Below are 15,306 nucleotides of genomic sequence, written 5' to 3'. Positions count from 1 at the left end.
GGCCTGCTAGGTATTTCCTTTATCGATGTATTTATCTGCTAATAGTTGATCTCAGATGTTCGCAATGATTTGCCTGGTTTCTGGATAGATAGGTCTGCCTAGTTGTTCATAGTGTCCCCTATTGTGGAGTTGCCATTGTGCCTCCAGTAGATATTGGTGTCTGTCCACGATGACAATGTTGTTACCTTTAACTTATTGTTTTATTATTGTGTCCCTATACTCCCTGAGTTGCTTTATGGCCCGTCTTTCTCTTTTGATGATATTTGGTTTATTTTTGAATTGTGGAATCCTTGCTGTTTCCACCCTTGTTGCCGCAATGAATTCTAGTGTCTCCAAGTTGATCTTGTCCTTGGGGGGGAGGGGTTTTCATGTGGATTTTGGTGTGAACAAATAACAAAGAAAATTACAGCACAGGAATAGGCCCATCTGTCTTTCCAGCCAGCACCAACAATGCTACCTGACTGAGCTAAAACCTCCTACCCTTCCAGGAGCCATATCCCTTTATTCCCATCCTATTCATGTATTTGTCAGGACACCCCTTAAAACTCACTATCATGGCTGCTTCCACAACCTCCCCTGGCAGCGAGTTCTAGGCACCCACCACCCTCTGTGTAAAAGACTTGCCTCATACATCCCCTTGCCCCTCGCACCTTAAACCTATGCCTCCCAGTAATTGACTCTGCTGCCCTGGGAGAAAGCTCCTGACTATCCACTCTGTCCATGCCCCTGAAGTCTTACAGACTTCTATCAGGTCACCCTCAACCTCTGTCGTTCCAGTGAAAACAAGCCAAGTCTCTCCAACATCTCCTCATAGCTAATGCCCTCCGTACCAGGTAACATCCTGCTCAATCTTTTCTGTACCTTCTCCAAAGCCTCCACATCCTTCTGGTAGTGTGGCGACCAGAATTGAACACTTTATTCCAAGTGCGGCCCACCTAAGGTTCTATAAAGCTGCAATGTGACTTGCCAATTTTTAAACTCAATACCCCAGCCGATGAAGGCAAGCAAACCGTATGCCTTCTTGGTTACCTTTTAGTTACAGAAATTAAAATCTGTTACTTTTACACCTTGCCAAAATCCGCCTACATATCTGTTCCTCAATCTCCCGCCGGCTATTGGGCAGCCTATAGTAAACCCCCAACATTGTGACTGCACCCTCCCTATTCCTGAGCTCTACCCATATTACCTTGCTGTTTGAGCCCTCCGAGGGGTCCTCCTGCAGTAGAGCTGTGATAGTCTCCTTAACCAGTAGTGCAACTCCTTCACCCCTTTCACATTCCCCGCTGTCCTGACTAAAACATCTGTATCCTGGAAAGTTAAGCTGCCAATTCTGTCCTTCCCTTAACCAAGTCTCTGTAATAGCAACAACATCATAGAGCTAGGAGTAGTACTTGGAACTAAGTTCGTCTGCCTTACCTGTTACACTTCTCACATTGAAACAAATGCTCTTCAGTCCATCAGACTCTCTGATTAGCAACATCACTCTGCCCACTGAATTTCTGAGTCTTACTGGCCCACTCTCTGGTTCCCCTTCAGTTAATTCACCTTTGCTTTCACCTTCGCCTTCGCCTCCCCCACCGCCCCCGTCCCCCCCAACCCCGCCACTCCCCGCACCTCCATGAAACAACTTTAAATCCTCCCATGTGACACAAACAAACCTCCTGGCCAGAGTATTTATGCCTTTCCAGTTTAGATGCAACCCGTCCTTCTTGTACAGGTCCCACCTGGCCCAGAATGGTCCAGATATCTGAAACCCTCTGTCCTACTGTTTAGCCACATGTTGAGCTGTGCTGTCTTCCTATTTCTAGCCTCATTTGCACGTGGCACAGGGAGTAATCCTGAGATTACAACCCGAGAGGTCCTGCTTTTTAACATTCTGCCTAACTCCCTAAACTGCTGCTGCAGGGCTCATCACTCTTTCTGCCAATGTGTACCATGACCTCTGGCTGTTCACCCTCTCCTTTCAGAATGCTTTCTGTCCATTCAGAGACATCCTGGGCCCTGGTACCAGGAAGGCAACACACAAAGAACAAAGAACAAAAACAGCCCGGGAAACAGGCCCTCCGGCCCAACGAGCCCGCGCCGCCATTTCAACATTACCAGTCCCCCCCCTCCACCCATGACCCTTATCTATTGTTTTATGGCCATCCAGATTGAGGGAAACTGATTTAGGGGCAATTTATTCCTGCCAATCAGCCTAACAGCACATCTTTGGGATGTGGGAGGAAACCAGAGCACCCGGAGAAAACCCACGCAAGCACGGGGAGAATGCGCAAACTCCCACAGACACCGGCCCAAATCCATGTGTCTGCACAGCAATCAGCGATAGTCACTGAGCTGTCGTCTTGCCCAGTATCTGGTCCAGTTTAAGCACACAATAATGACATGAAGCACTAGGCCAATCTCGAACATCTAAGAGCAGCCCAACTACGACCCATCGCGTGTATGCCCCTCGTTGGACAACAAGGTGAACTGACTTAAAACCTGTGAATGAAAAGAGAAAAATCATTATTATCATACCATATCCATTTACCTTACCAGGGACGCCCCAATGCTAATGAACCTTATTTAAAACAGTCTCCTATATCCACCCATCTCCAACCCACTCATGTGCCTGTCTAAGTTACTCTTAAACAACTCCAGCTTGCCTGCCTCCACCACCTTACTTGGCAGAGCATTCCATACCCCCACTACCCTCTGTGTGAAAAACCTCCCTCTAATATCTGTGTTACAGTTCTCCCCCCTCACCTTAAGCCCATGGCCCCTTGTCCAACGTGTCTCTATCATAGGAATAGCTTACCTTTGTTTACTCTATCTATACCCTTCATAATCTTATATACCTCTATTAGATCCCCCCTCAGTCGCCGTCTTTCAAGGGAAAACAGCCCCAATTTCTTCAATCTTTCCTCATAACCCAGTCCTCCCATACCAGGCAACATCCTGGTAAACCTCCTCTGCACTCTCTCCAGAGTCTCCACGTCCTTCCGGTAGTAAGGCGACCAGAACTGGACGCAGTACTCTAAATGCGGCCTAACCAACATTCTAAACAACTGCAACATTAGACTCCAGCTCTTATATTCTATACCCCTTCCTATAAAGGCTAACATACCATAGGCTTTCTTCACCATACTCTCCACTTGTACTGCCACCTTCAAAGACTTGTGCACTTGCACCCCCAGGTCTCGCTGCGATTCTATACTCTTTACGGGCTTACCCTTTATCATATAACTTCCCCCTACATTATTCCGGCCAAAATGCATCACCTCACATTTATCCGGATTAAACTCCATTTGCCATGCATCTGCCCAATCAACCAGCCTATCAATATCCCGCTGTATTGCCAGACACTGCTCCTCACTGCCTGCCAATCCAGCCATCTTGGTGTCATCAGCAAATCTGCTGATCACACCACTTACTCCCTCTTCCAAATCATTTATATACACTACAAAGAGAAGAGGTCCCAGTACTGAGCCCTGCGGCACACCACTAGTGACAGACCTCCAGCTAGAAAAGGACCCCCTCCACTACGTTCATGTCCACAGAAGTGCCTATCCTAATTATAGAGTCCCCTATAACTATTGGTCCAGTGCTCTTTGTCCCTCCCTGCTTAACAACAGAGCCAGCCATGGTGCCTCTGTTCTATCTGTTGCTGCCATCAGGGGATGGCCTATCCCCTGATAGGCCATCCCCGCAGCAGTATCCAAAATGGTCTACTTGTTAGAGAGGGGGACGACCACAGGAGATTCCTGCACTGACTGCCTTCCCCTTCTAGCAGTTACCCATCTATCTGCCCGCACCTTGGGTGTGACCACATCTCTAAAGCTCCTATGATGCTTTCCGTCACCTTCATGCTCCTAAGTGCACCCAACTGCTGCTCAACTATTCATTCAGTCTATAAGGAGCTGCAATCGAGTGCACTTCCTGCAGGTGTAGTCATCCAAGATGCTGGAAGTGTCCCACATCCCACAAGTGCAGCACTTAACCCCACTGACCGACACTTCTAGCACCGAATAAATTAAGAACATTTGTAACACTCTTACCTTCTGACAGTGGCCTTTTTTTTTGAGTTAGGGAAGGAGAGAGGGAGGGAAACACTAACGTAATGGCTTACCACTCCTTGACACCAGATCTTCTGTTTCCCAGTGGGTAAATGTTGCTGGTCTGACTTCTCCCAGAATGCACCAGTGAAGTCCCTTAGCCGCCTCTACCAGATACCAGATACCCCTCCCTTCTTTACATGTTACACTATCTTATAGATAGAACACACACACTGTTTTGACACTTTCTTACGAGCATAGAGCATAGAACCCGGCCCATCGAGTCTGCACCAAACACAATCCCACCCAGGCCCCACCCCCATATTCCTACATATTATACCCACTAATCCCTCTAACCTATGCATCCCTGGACATTAAGAGGCAATTTCTTAGCATGGCCAATCAACCTAACCTGCACATCTTTGGACTGTGGGAGGAAACTGGAGTACCTGGATGAAACCCATGCAGACACGAGGAGAATGTGCAAACTCCACACAGGTAGTGACCTGAGCTGGGAATCGAACCCAGGATCCTGGAGCTGTGAAGCAGCAGTGCTAACCACTGTGCTACCGTGCTGCCCCAATGATAGTTGCCCCAATATGTCATCCAGATTCTCTGTAACTCTTCTTGGGTGGATCTTTTCCAGTTTTGTCTTATCAATAATTTCCTATTGCTTCTTCTCACCAGAATTGGTTCCTCATTTAAACAAGTTTGGTTTAAATAGAAGAGAACTCTCCTTTTTACATTGGAAAATTGATAACTACTTCAAATGATGTGTTTTACCACTAGGAGCATTTACAAAGCATTTATCATCTCTATAGGATGATAACAAAATATCCCCATAATGAAAAGGAAAGGTACGAACTAATTCTACCTTTCACTAATTCTGTCCGTCCTGATGTATCCAATGCTCAGAATTCCTTCAAAATAACTGCAGATAATTTTGGTCTAACCTTGTTTGTTATAAAAGCATCTAAAGGAGGTTCTAGATTGGGAAAAAAATTGGACTCAGAATGTCTTCAGAGTCTGAATTCCTTGAGGAAAAAATCATCAATATCACAGGCTACCAACATCATGTGATACTGATGATTACTTTGTGCCCCATATAATTCCAACTGGTTAACATGGTACCAACCTGTTTCCCCAGTGTCTTATAAAACTTTGTACACAGACGGGCTAGCTTCGTCAATTATGACATAAGGATCTGAAAATCTAGGAGAAATGTACCAGGATTGTAAAGATGAAGCATCACCTTTTGCCCGACAGCATCCTCTACTGGATTTACCTTACTATCAAAATAGGCCTTGTTCTGTTGTTTCTTCTGTCCCATCTTATGCAGCCTGTACAGTCTCTAACAATTGCTGCACTATCTTCTCATGATTGAGAGCTATAAGTACAGGTTCTGAGATATCTAATCCCAACAGATAGTCAGCACCTCTCATAGGACACCCAGTCATTAGCATGTGAGGTGTATACTGGTGGAACTAGAGACAGTGTTTCCTCATATCATTACAACAATAGGCAACACTACGATGTCCCAGGTAGAATTATTTTGCTGCACCATCTTTTTAGTCATACTCTTTAAAGTACGTTTCATTCGTACTTTAGACTTTAGTACTTTCGTACTTTAGCAAGAGTTTTTATAAATATATAAAAAGGAAGAGGCTGGCTAGGGTGAATGTTGGTCCTTTAGAGGATGAGAAAGGGAACCTAGTGGTAGGGGATGGGGATATGGCTAAGGTATTGAATAACTTTTTTGTTTCTGTCTTCACGGAGGAGGACATGAATAATTTGCCGGGTGTTAGTGATGGAAAGGTGGTAGGACTGGAGGGTCTTAATGACATTACTGTTACTAGAAAGGCGGTGCTCGACAGACTGGAGGGGCTGATTGTGGACAAGTCCCCAGGACCGGATGGAATGCATCCGAGGGTTCTGAAAGAAATGGCGGAGGTGATAGTGGATGCCTTGGTGGTTATTTTCCAAACGTCGCTGGATTCCGGGGAAGTGCCGGATGATTGGAAAACGGCTAATGTTACGCCGTTGTTTAAGAAGGGTGCCAGGCAAAAGGCGGGGAATTATAGGCCGGTTAGTTTAACGTCTGTTGTAGGTAAAATGTTAGAATCTGTCATTAAGGAGGAAATTGCGAGACATCTTGAAGGGAATTGCTTGATAGAGCAGACGCAGCACGGTTTCATTAAAGGGAAGTCGTGTCTGACAAATTTACTGGAGTTCTATGAGGATGTGTCTAGGGCGGTAGATAGAGGAGAGCCGGTGGATGTGGTCTTTCTAGATTTTCAGAAGGCGTTTGACAAAGTACCTCACAAGAGATTATTGCAGAAGGTCGAGGGACATGGAGTTGGGGGTAGGGTGTTAGCGTGGATAGAGGATTGGTTGTCAAATAGGAGGCAGAGAGTGGGGGTCAACGGGTGCTATTCGGATTGGCGGATGGTGACTAGTGGAGTGCTCCAGGGGTCGGTGCTGGGGCCTCAGCTTTTTACCATTTATATAGATGATCTGGAGGAGGGAACCGAGTGTAGAGTGTCGAAATTTGCTGATGACACCAAGATTGGGGGAACGGCAAATTGTGCGGAGGGTGTGGAGAGTCTGCAGAAGGATCTAGATAGGCTGGGCGAATGGGCCAGGAAATGGCAAATGGAAGTTAATGTTGGCAAGTGTGAGGTGGTCCACTTTGGTAGGAAGAATGGTAGGAAGGACTATTACTTACGTGGCGAAAAACTGCAGCAGGCGACGGTGCAGAGGGACCTCGGGGTCCTTGTGCATGAGTCGCAAAAACCCAGCTTGCAGGTGCAGCAGGTGGTCAGGAAGGCGAATGGGATGCTGGCCTTCATAGCGAGGGGGATTGAATATAAAAGTAGGGAGGTCTTGCTGCAGCTGTATAGGGCATTGGTGAGGCCGCAGCTGGAGTACTGTGTGCAGTTTTGGGCGCCGCACCTGCGCAAAGAAATTTTGGCCTTGGAGGGAGTGCAGAGGAGGTTTACTAGGCTGATACCGGAGTTGAGGGGGTTGAGCTATGAGGAGAGGCTGAATAAACTGGGCTTGTACTCGTTAGAGTTTAGAAGGATGAGAGGAGATCTCATTGAGACGTATAAGATGATGAATGGGATGGATAGGATAGAGGTGGAGAGACTCTTCCCGCTCAAAAAAGACAGTAGGACTAGGGGGCACAGCCTCAAGATAAAGGGGAGGCGGTTTAGAACGGAGTTGAGGAGGAACTTCTTCACTCAAAGGGTGGTGAATCTCTGGAATTCTCTGCCCGTTGAAGTGGTGGAGGCTGCCTCGCTAAATATTTTTAAGAAGCGGGTTGATGGGTTCTTGATAAGAGAGGGGATTAAGGGTTATGGGGAGAGGGCGGGAAAGTGGAACTGAGCCACAACAGATCAGCCATGATCTTATTGAATGGCGGGGCAGGCTCGAAGGGCTAGATGGCCTACTCCTGTTCCTATTTCTTATGTTCTTATGTTCTTATGTTCTTATTTACCTTACTATCAAAATAGGCCTTGTTCTGTTGTTTCTTCTGTCCCATCTTATGCAGCCTGTACAGTCTCTAACAATTGCTGCACTATCTTTTCATGATTGAGAGCTATAAGTACTGGTTCTGAGACATCTAATCCCAACAGATAGTCAGCACCTCTCATAGGACACCCAGTCATTAGCATGTGAGGTGTATACAGGTGGAACTAGAGGCAGCGTTTCCTAGTATCATTACAACAATAGGCAACACTACGATGTCCCAGGTAGAATTATTTTGATGCACCATCTTTTTAGTCATACTCTTTAAAGTGCGTTTCATTCGTACTTTAGACCTCTAGACTGAGGATGATGTGCTATGTGGAATTTCTGAGTCCAAACATTTTCATAACAATTTGCATTACCTTCCCAGTAAAATGTATACCCTGCTCTGATTCTATACTCCGCGGTAACCCCCATCTTGTAAAAACCTGCTGTATCAAAATTTGAGCTTTAGCGGTATTAGATCATACAGGAAATGGCTCAGCCCATTTTATAAAGGTGTCAATGATAACCAGGACATATGTGTAATCCCTCCCCCTGTGCATGGCAATAGTGGACCAACATAATCAATTTGAAGATTAGTCCAATGTCCCTCTATAGGCTGAGTATGTCATAACATCCCCTTTCGTGAATACCTACTGGGATTCTTCAGGGCACAAATCAAACAGTTTTCACATAATGCCTTATACCACTGAGATTAAACTGCCAACACAATCTCTTAATCTGTTCTACTGTGGTATCTATGTCTTGATGACCATGCCCATCATGATATTGGTAAATAATTTGATTCTTATTCTGCCTTGGTGCTACATAATGGCCCTTTAAGAATCACCCCATCTTTCAGTTGTAATTTATCCTTCCATCTGTCACAGGGAACTGGATTTCCCCTTGTTGTATCTGTTTTAAATCAACATCTCCACTCTGAGCCAATTTTAAATCTTCGATGTTAGTCTAACTGACTGTAACAGCATCAATCTGATTCACAGTTGGAGGCTGCCAAAAGTCTCCTGAGCGAGTCCCTTGTTTTGCCAACTCATCAGCCCTGACGTTACCTCTTGGTGAAGTTTTATGGTGGCCCCTAACTTTAAATATGCCAAATGTCCTACCATCAGCCTTCTGGAGAATACATTTTAACAAGGCCGCAGACGGTAATGATTTTCATCACAGACACAAAACCACAAACCCCCCATAGTGACAGAAAATCAGTTAAGCTATTACAAACATGCATGCTATCAGAGTAAATGTCTACAGGCAATGGGAATCTATCAGGATGGCTTACTATATAGGCCAAAGCTGCTAATTCTGCCATCTGAGCACTCATGTTACTGGGCAATTCCAGGAGTAAATTTCCTTGCTGCTCCTCTTCATAAATCCCACAGCCTGTCTGTCTGACACCATCCTCCACTCCTGAAGATCCATCAACGTAAACATGTGATAATTGCTGTACGTTCTCTTGCTGCACAGCCAATGGTCATCTCCCCTGTTATTTTAGCACAAATGATCCGTTGGGATCATTAGCTGCCACTACTTGGCATTCATGAGGTTCATCCCCATAATGAAGATGATCAGCTAGAAAAGCGGACGTTCTAATTTAACCATGATATCCCTGCCTTGCAGCAAAGAGTCCACCTTGCTAAACAAACTTGACTAACAGCCATCTTTGGCTTGACCATCTAACAAAAGCTGTAGAGGTGTGTGTTCTGTTAAAATTGTTAAGGGATTAAAGCCCAATGGTATAAGTGAAAGATTGTACTGCCCAAAACACCACTAAGAGATAGCACTCGCACAGGAAATCCGTCGAGAGGCGTAAGCCACAGCTCCCTGTCTGTTGCGTCTTTCCTGCAGGTTAAGCCACAGGTTCCAATCCGTAAAAGACCAGCTGAGAGAGTTAAATCAGTTGTTGACACTTCCAGTGCAAACGGGAGATCATGATCAAGCATCATGCTGGCACTGAAGCTAAAGCATGCTTTAAATCAGATACTGCCCGTGTGAGCAGCTCAGTCCACAGCCACCGAACAGTTTTGCACAATAGCTCTGGCAATGGAGCTGCTTTAGTTACAAACCCATCAATATGATTTCTGCAGTATCCCACTAAATCAAGGAATGATCGAAACTCACCAACATCCTTCAGAAGAGGCAATTGTAAAATGGAACCGGTTTGTTTTTATTCAAATCTCTCATTTATCTTGAGTAACACCAGTACCCAAATAAACCACACCAGATGGCATGATTTGAGCTTTCTTAGGGTTCACTTTGCAATCTAAATTAGGTTAGAGGGTAAGCAATTCATCTAACAACTGGAGATTAGTTTTAGTTTCAGTTTGTAACAAAAGATCATCAACATACTGAACTAAATATACATGCTGTGAAAACCCCTCTAAACCCTGTAGCCAAGTGATGATTTAATATAGATGGAGAAATCCCTGAGGCAAAAAAGTCCAAGAATATTGTTGGCCAGCAAACATAAAAGCAAACTTATGCTGACCTTGCTGATTGAGTGGAACAGATCAAAACCCATTACTAATATCCAGCACAGTAAAATATTTAGCCAGTGGAATGTATTGTAACAGTGTAGCTGGACTACTGGTTATAGTTGGTGTTGTTAATGGAGAAACCTTGTTTAACATTCTATAATCTACCATTAAACACCAAGAACAATCAAGCTTTCATACTGGCCAAATTGGAGAATTGTTAGTAGAAGCTACTGGGCACAGTATTCCCTGCTGTAGCAGACTGTCAATCACCTTTAGCAAACTCACCTTCAGTCTGTTTAGGGAAAGCATATCGTTTCTGTGGTTTCGGATCAGGACCTTCAACTATGATTTCACCCTCTACCTTTCCACAATCATGCTTATGCTGTGCTCAACCCAGACTTGTGTTTGACTATATTCCTTTGCATATCGTCCCAAGACATCGTCTTAAGAACTTAAGAACATAAGAAATAGGAGCAGGAGTAAGCCAACTAGCCCTTCGAGCCTGCCCCGCCATTCAATAAGATCATGGCTGATCTGTTGTGGCTCAGTTCCACATTCCCGCCCTCTCCCCATTACCCTTAATCCCCTCTCTTATCAAAAACCCATCAACCCGCGTCTTAAAAATATTTAGCGAGGTAGCCTCCACCACTTCAACGGGCAGAGAATTCCAGAGATTCACCACCCTTTGAGTGAAGAAGTTCCTCCTCAACTCTGTTCTAAACCGCCCCCCCTTTATCTTGAGGCTGTGCCCCCTAGTCCTGCTATCCTTTCTGAGCGGGAAGAGTCTCTCCACTTCTATCTTATCCATCCCATTCATCATCTTATACGTCTCAATGAGATCTCCCCTCATTCTTCTAAACTCTAACGAGTACAAGCCTAATTTATTCAGCCTCTCCTCATAGCTCAACCCCCTTAACTCCGGCATCAGCCTAGTAAACCTCCTCTGCACTCCCTCCAAGGGTAAAATATCCTTGCGTAAGTACGGCGCCCAAAACTGCACACAGTACTCCAGCTGCGGCCTCACCAATGCCCTATACAGCTGCAGCAAGACCTCCCTACTTTTATATTCAATCCCCCTCGCTATGAAGGCCAGCATCCCATTCGCCTTCCTGACCACCTGCTGCACCTGCAAGCTGAGTTTTTGCGACTCATGCACAAGGACCCCGAGGTCCCTCTGCACTGTCGCCTGCTGCAGTTTTTCGCCACGTAAGTAATAATCCTTCCTACCATTATTCCTACCAAAGTGGACCACCTCGCACTTGCCAACATTAAATTCCATTTGCCATTTCCTGGCCCATTCGCCCAGCCTATCTAGATCCTTCTGCAGACTCTCCCCACCCTCCGCACAATTTGCCTTTCCACCAATTTTGGTGTCATTAGCAAATTTCGACACCCTTGGGATTAAACCAAAATTCACCCACTGTACAAATTCTGTGTAAAACCCCGCAGCTACACCTCTATCAGCCATTTGTCAAATTCAACAATTAACTGGATCAAAAGTAAGAATGTCATTTGTCATTAAGTTGGAGCCCAAAATGTGCTCCACCATCAGGGAAAGAGCTATTAAAATTGCAAGGTGGCAACAAACAACATTCTAACAGTTCTGTAATAAGTCCCTCTTGCAAGTGACCAGTAAATCTACTCAGTAAGATTGTACCATTAGTACGCCACAATGGTTCAATAATTTTGAATGTGTTAAGGGTAGTGTGCGGTATCCTCCCTGCGGGGAACTTGACAGGGCGACCTCGTACCTCACCATCCACTAAGAGTCGCCCTACACCATCCCATCTTGTATTGCAAACCTAAGTTGGAGAGGCGCCAGACACCATCATTGTCTCACTTCATATGGCGGGAGTTCAGGATACAGAAAACTGCCATTTTCTGTCTCTCTCACAGGAGCTCGCTGTACTGATTCCTCTACAAGGTCCCTGCCCAGAACTTAGACTCGACTCCAGTCTCGGACTTTGTCCTGACCTCGGTCCTGGCCCCTGGGTATATGATTGGAAAGGTCCCTTACAGTCACGGGCAAAATGTCCTAATCACCCACAATGAAAGCACTTTATCTTCTAGAATCACCCATAGACTGACCTCTACTATTGGACTCATATGATGGAGCTCCCAATGAGTAACACCTTTACCTCTCCCTTCATTTCTCACACAGGGATAGGGTTAGAAGCTCTCACTGGCAGCATTTCCCCATCTTTTGCAGCTTTATTTTTCTCCTTTTCTAAATCCTGTACTTCCTGTTCCCAAGCTTGGGTCATACACATTATAGCCCATACCTCATTACATGTTACATCAGTTGGTTCAAAAAGTACACAAGCTTTCCGGCTGCCCTCAGTAGCATGTGATATCAAACTCCGTACCCAGTTAACAGTGTTCCCCTTATCTAAATGCAGTCTCTGTAATTCCCCAAAATCTTTCTGAAAATGGATCCATAAGCAACTGGCAAAGGTTGTTGGATGTTCCCCCTTATGCTGTCTACATCTATTCAATCCTTCTTCTCGATTATTTTTATTGCATTCAATTGCTGTTAAAATCACCTTTTTCATCTTAACTGAAGTTCCCTCCCCAACATTTTGAGGATGGGGTAATGAAGATTGCACAGCTGGACTAAGACACATTACACATAATTTTACCAATTCTGCCTCATCCAACCCATGAAGCACATCCTGCTGTCTAATTGTTTCAAGGAAAGCAAACGGGTCTGCTGCTGGCTCAAATACAGGAACTTCCTTAGTTATCTCAGCTAACTGTGCTATCCTGAATGGAGTTGAATATGTAAGTGTCTCAGACTCATCGCCCCCTCTACGTTGAGTCGTTATCGGATTTATTGGAACAGGAGGTGACTGTGGAGGTATTGAAGGGTCTCGCCCCACAGGACAAGGAGGTGAAGGTCTCAATTTTCATGATGTTCTAAATATTGATTAATTGCTGCCTGTAAAGCACCCCTACTGCATTATCCTCATCCTGCACCTCAACTGTTTCAAATGCACACAACATTACCTACAGTATCAATAACTGTGACCTCAACTTTTCAATTTCTCGCTGGCACTTAGAATGGCCAGCTAGGAATGCCTATTTTTCATTACTGACTTGGTGTAAAACCTTAAATACTGCCTGCAGATTTGTGCATTTCTCTAACACAGCTTTTCCTGCCTCATCCTTTTCAATAACAGCTCGCTCCTTTTCATGATAAGCTTTTTCACTCTGGATCTGAAACTGAGCCATGTGCAGCATATTCACTTGATTTCTTTGTTCTTGATCTGCCACCTTAACTCGAAGCCCCTCTATCTCTTTCTCCATACTATCCATTTTAACTTTAGCATCTTCCTGCACTTCCTTTACTTCTATATCTACAACATGCTTTAACTCATCCTCTCTCATCTTCATTATTACTCATAGTTGTTCCATTTCTAACCTCACATTCTCTAGTTCATCATTTAAAGGTTTAACTTCCCTTTCTTTTTCCTGTAACTGGCCCAAACGTCTGGCAATTGCTGTAACTTTACTCATGTTATCTGCTGGCTTCCCTTGGGCTAGCTGCCTTTCGTTCCAATATTTTTCATCCACGGATCCCAGATCCTCTTCACTAATGATATAAAATGGCCATGTTGGATTGAATTTTGTACGGAGATAATCTCTTAACATTTCTTCCCATTTCAAACACTGTGCCATTTTCCCCGTTACGTCAAGATTAAACTAAGGGAGGAAGACCAGCAACTTAGCCCAAGAGCTTGCTTTGTGCTAAAAATTGCGATTTAACCTCTGCAACAAATAAAGGCACAAAGTCGATTTTAAACACTTCAACACAATTTCCTTTATTCTGCAGCTACTTAAACAACAGTAAATACTTGCAATGCATTAACCAAATACTCTGGTACTTTACTTAAGGCTAATTTCCACTTGCAATTAAAACCTGGCCAGGATTTTGTTGTCACATGGAATCAGTTCTTTCTTCTCTTCTCCTCCCAGATGTTGTATCTTCTTGTGAGCTTGGTTCCCAGGTTCTATACACTGTCTTTCTGAACAAGCTCTTTGTGTGAGCAAAGTTAAAACTCCAAAAGTTCCTTAGTAATCAGCCAATGAATGGATCAGAACCCCAACTGCAATATTTGATTAGACCAATCCAATCCAACCATAGAATCAAAGGTCACTTCAGGCCTCATCATCTAAATGTATATTGTTCACATTCCAATGCCCAGCTGAGGAACACTGGCTCCAAAAGTCTGTTCACAACTCATCCCTGCCAAGGACAAGCTGTTAAATCTGACACCTTCTGTCCTTTGACAAATTCCTGGCCACTGGCTTCAAGGAGAATCTAGCATGGTGAAAAAAACACAACTGCGTAGAGGGATTTCCTGTACAGGCTGCCATTTTCGGAATCCAGATGGCAATCTCCACCCATGTCTGCATCTCCCACCTCTTTGGCGTGATGTAACTTAGGCGCGAATCAAAGAAAGTATTTAAAAGTCTCAGTCTGGTGTGGTGGCCATGAACTGGTGTGAGGAGGTAAGCGCTGCTGGCGGAGTGCGGGGCATGGTGCAGGAAGGCCCTGGAGATGCCTGGTGGCCTTCAGGTGCTGGCCCGTGAACCGGTGATATCTGGGGTGGGGGCCTTCTATTTCCTCACAGCTATCTGGGTGAGCTTCCATCAGGGAGTCCCACTCACCCCCTGCGCCCTCCCTACTCCAGGCAGCGCTGTAGCTCAGTGTGGGAGACAGCCTCGAGGCTCTCACTCCTCCTACCCCTCCAGGGCTCTTTGCAGTGGCAGTGTCTTGCCGCGGGGAGTGGTCAGGGACTCGACTGAGTGCTGGTGGTTCCGGGGTGGGGGAGGAGTGCACCGTGTGCTGACTGAGCCCTAACCAGATGAAGCAGCTGCTGTTCCAGGCCGGGGTGCAGAGGTTCAGACACGGACTGCATAGAATCTGCTGTCACTGGGCACACATCTGGTGCTGCATTGCAGTCTGTCCCTGCCCTGTGACACAGACCAGCAACACATGCCTTTAATGGATGCTGCAGTTGTACACATAGCAATGGCTCAAGGACGCGCATTGCCCACGTCTGCACACTGACCTGCAGAATCTGTACCAGCGTTTGTCAAGGTGAGAATCTCACACAGCCCTAATTGGGTCACGTATGGCAGAATGGATTGTGTGGGGATTCTGGCCCAGGTGAGGGATTGGGGTGGTGCTGGGTCTACACAGCCAGTGAGAATAATCCATCATTCTATCCTCTTTCCAAACCGCATGGTGCAGATGGATC

Source organism: Carcharhinus amblyrhynchos, chromosome 22 (assembly GCF_965287045.1).
Source record: "Carcharhinus amblyrhynchos chromosome 22, sCarAmb.v2.hapA, whole genome shotgun sequence".
Classification (NCBI taxonomy): Eukaryota; Metazoa; Chordata; class Chondrichthyes; order Carcharhiniformes; family Carcharhinidae; genus Carcharhinus; species Carcharhinus amblyrhynchos.
Note: the sequence above shows the minus strand (reverse complement) of the source record.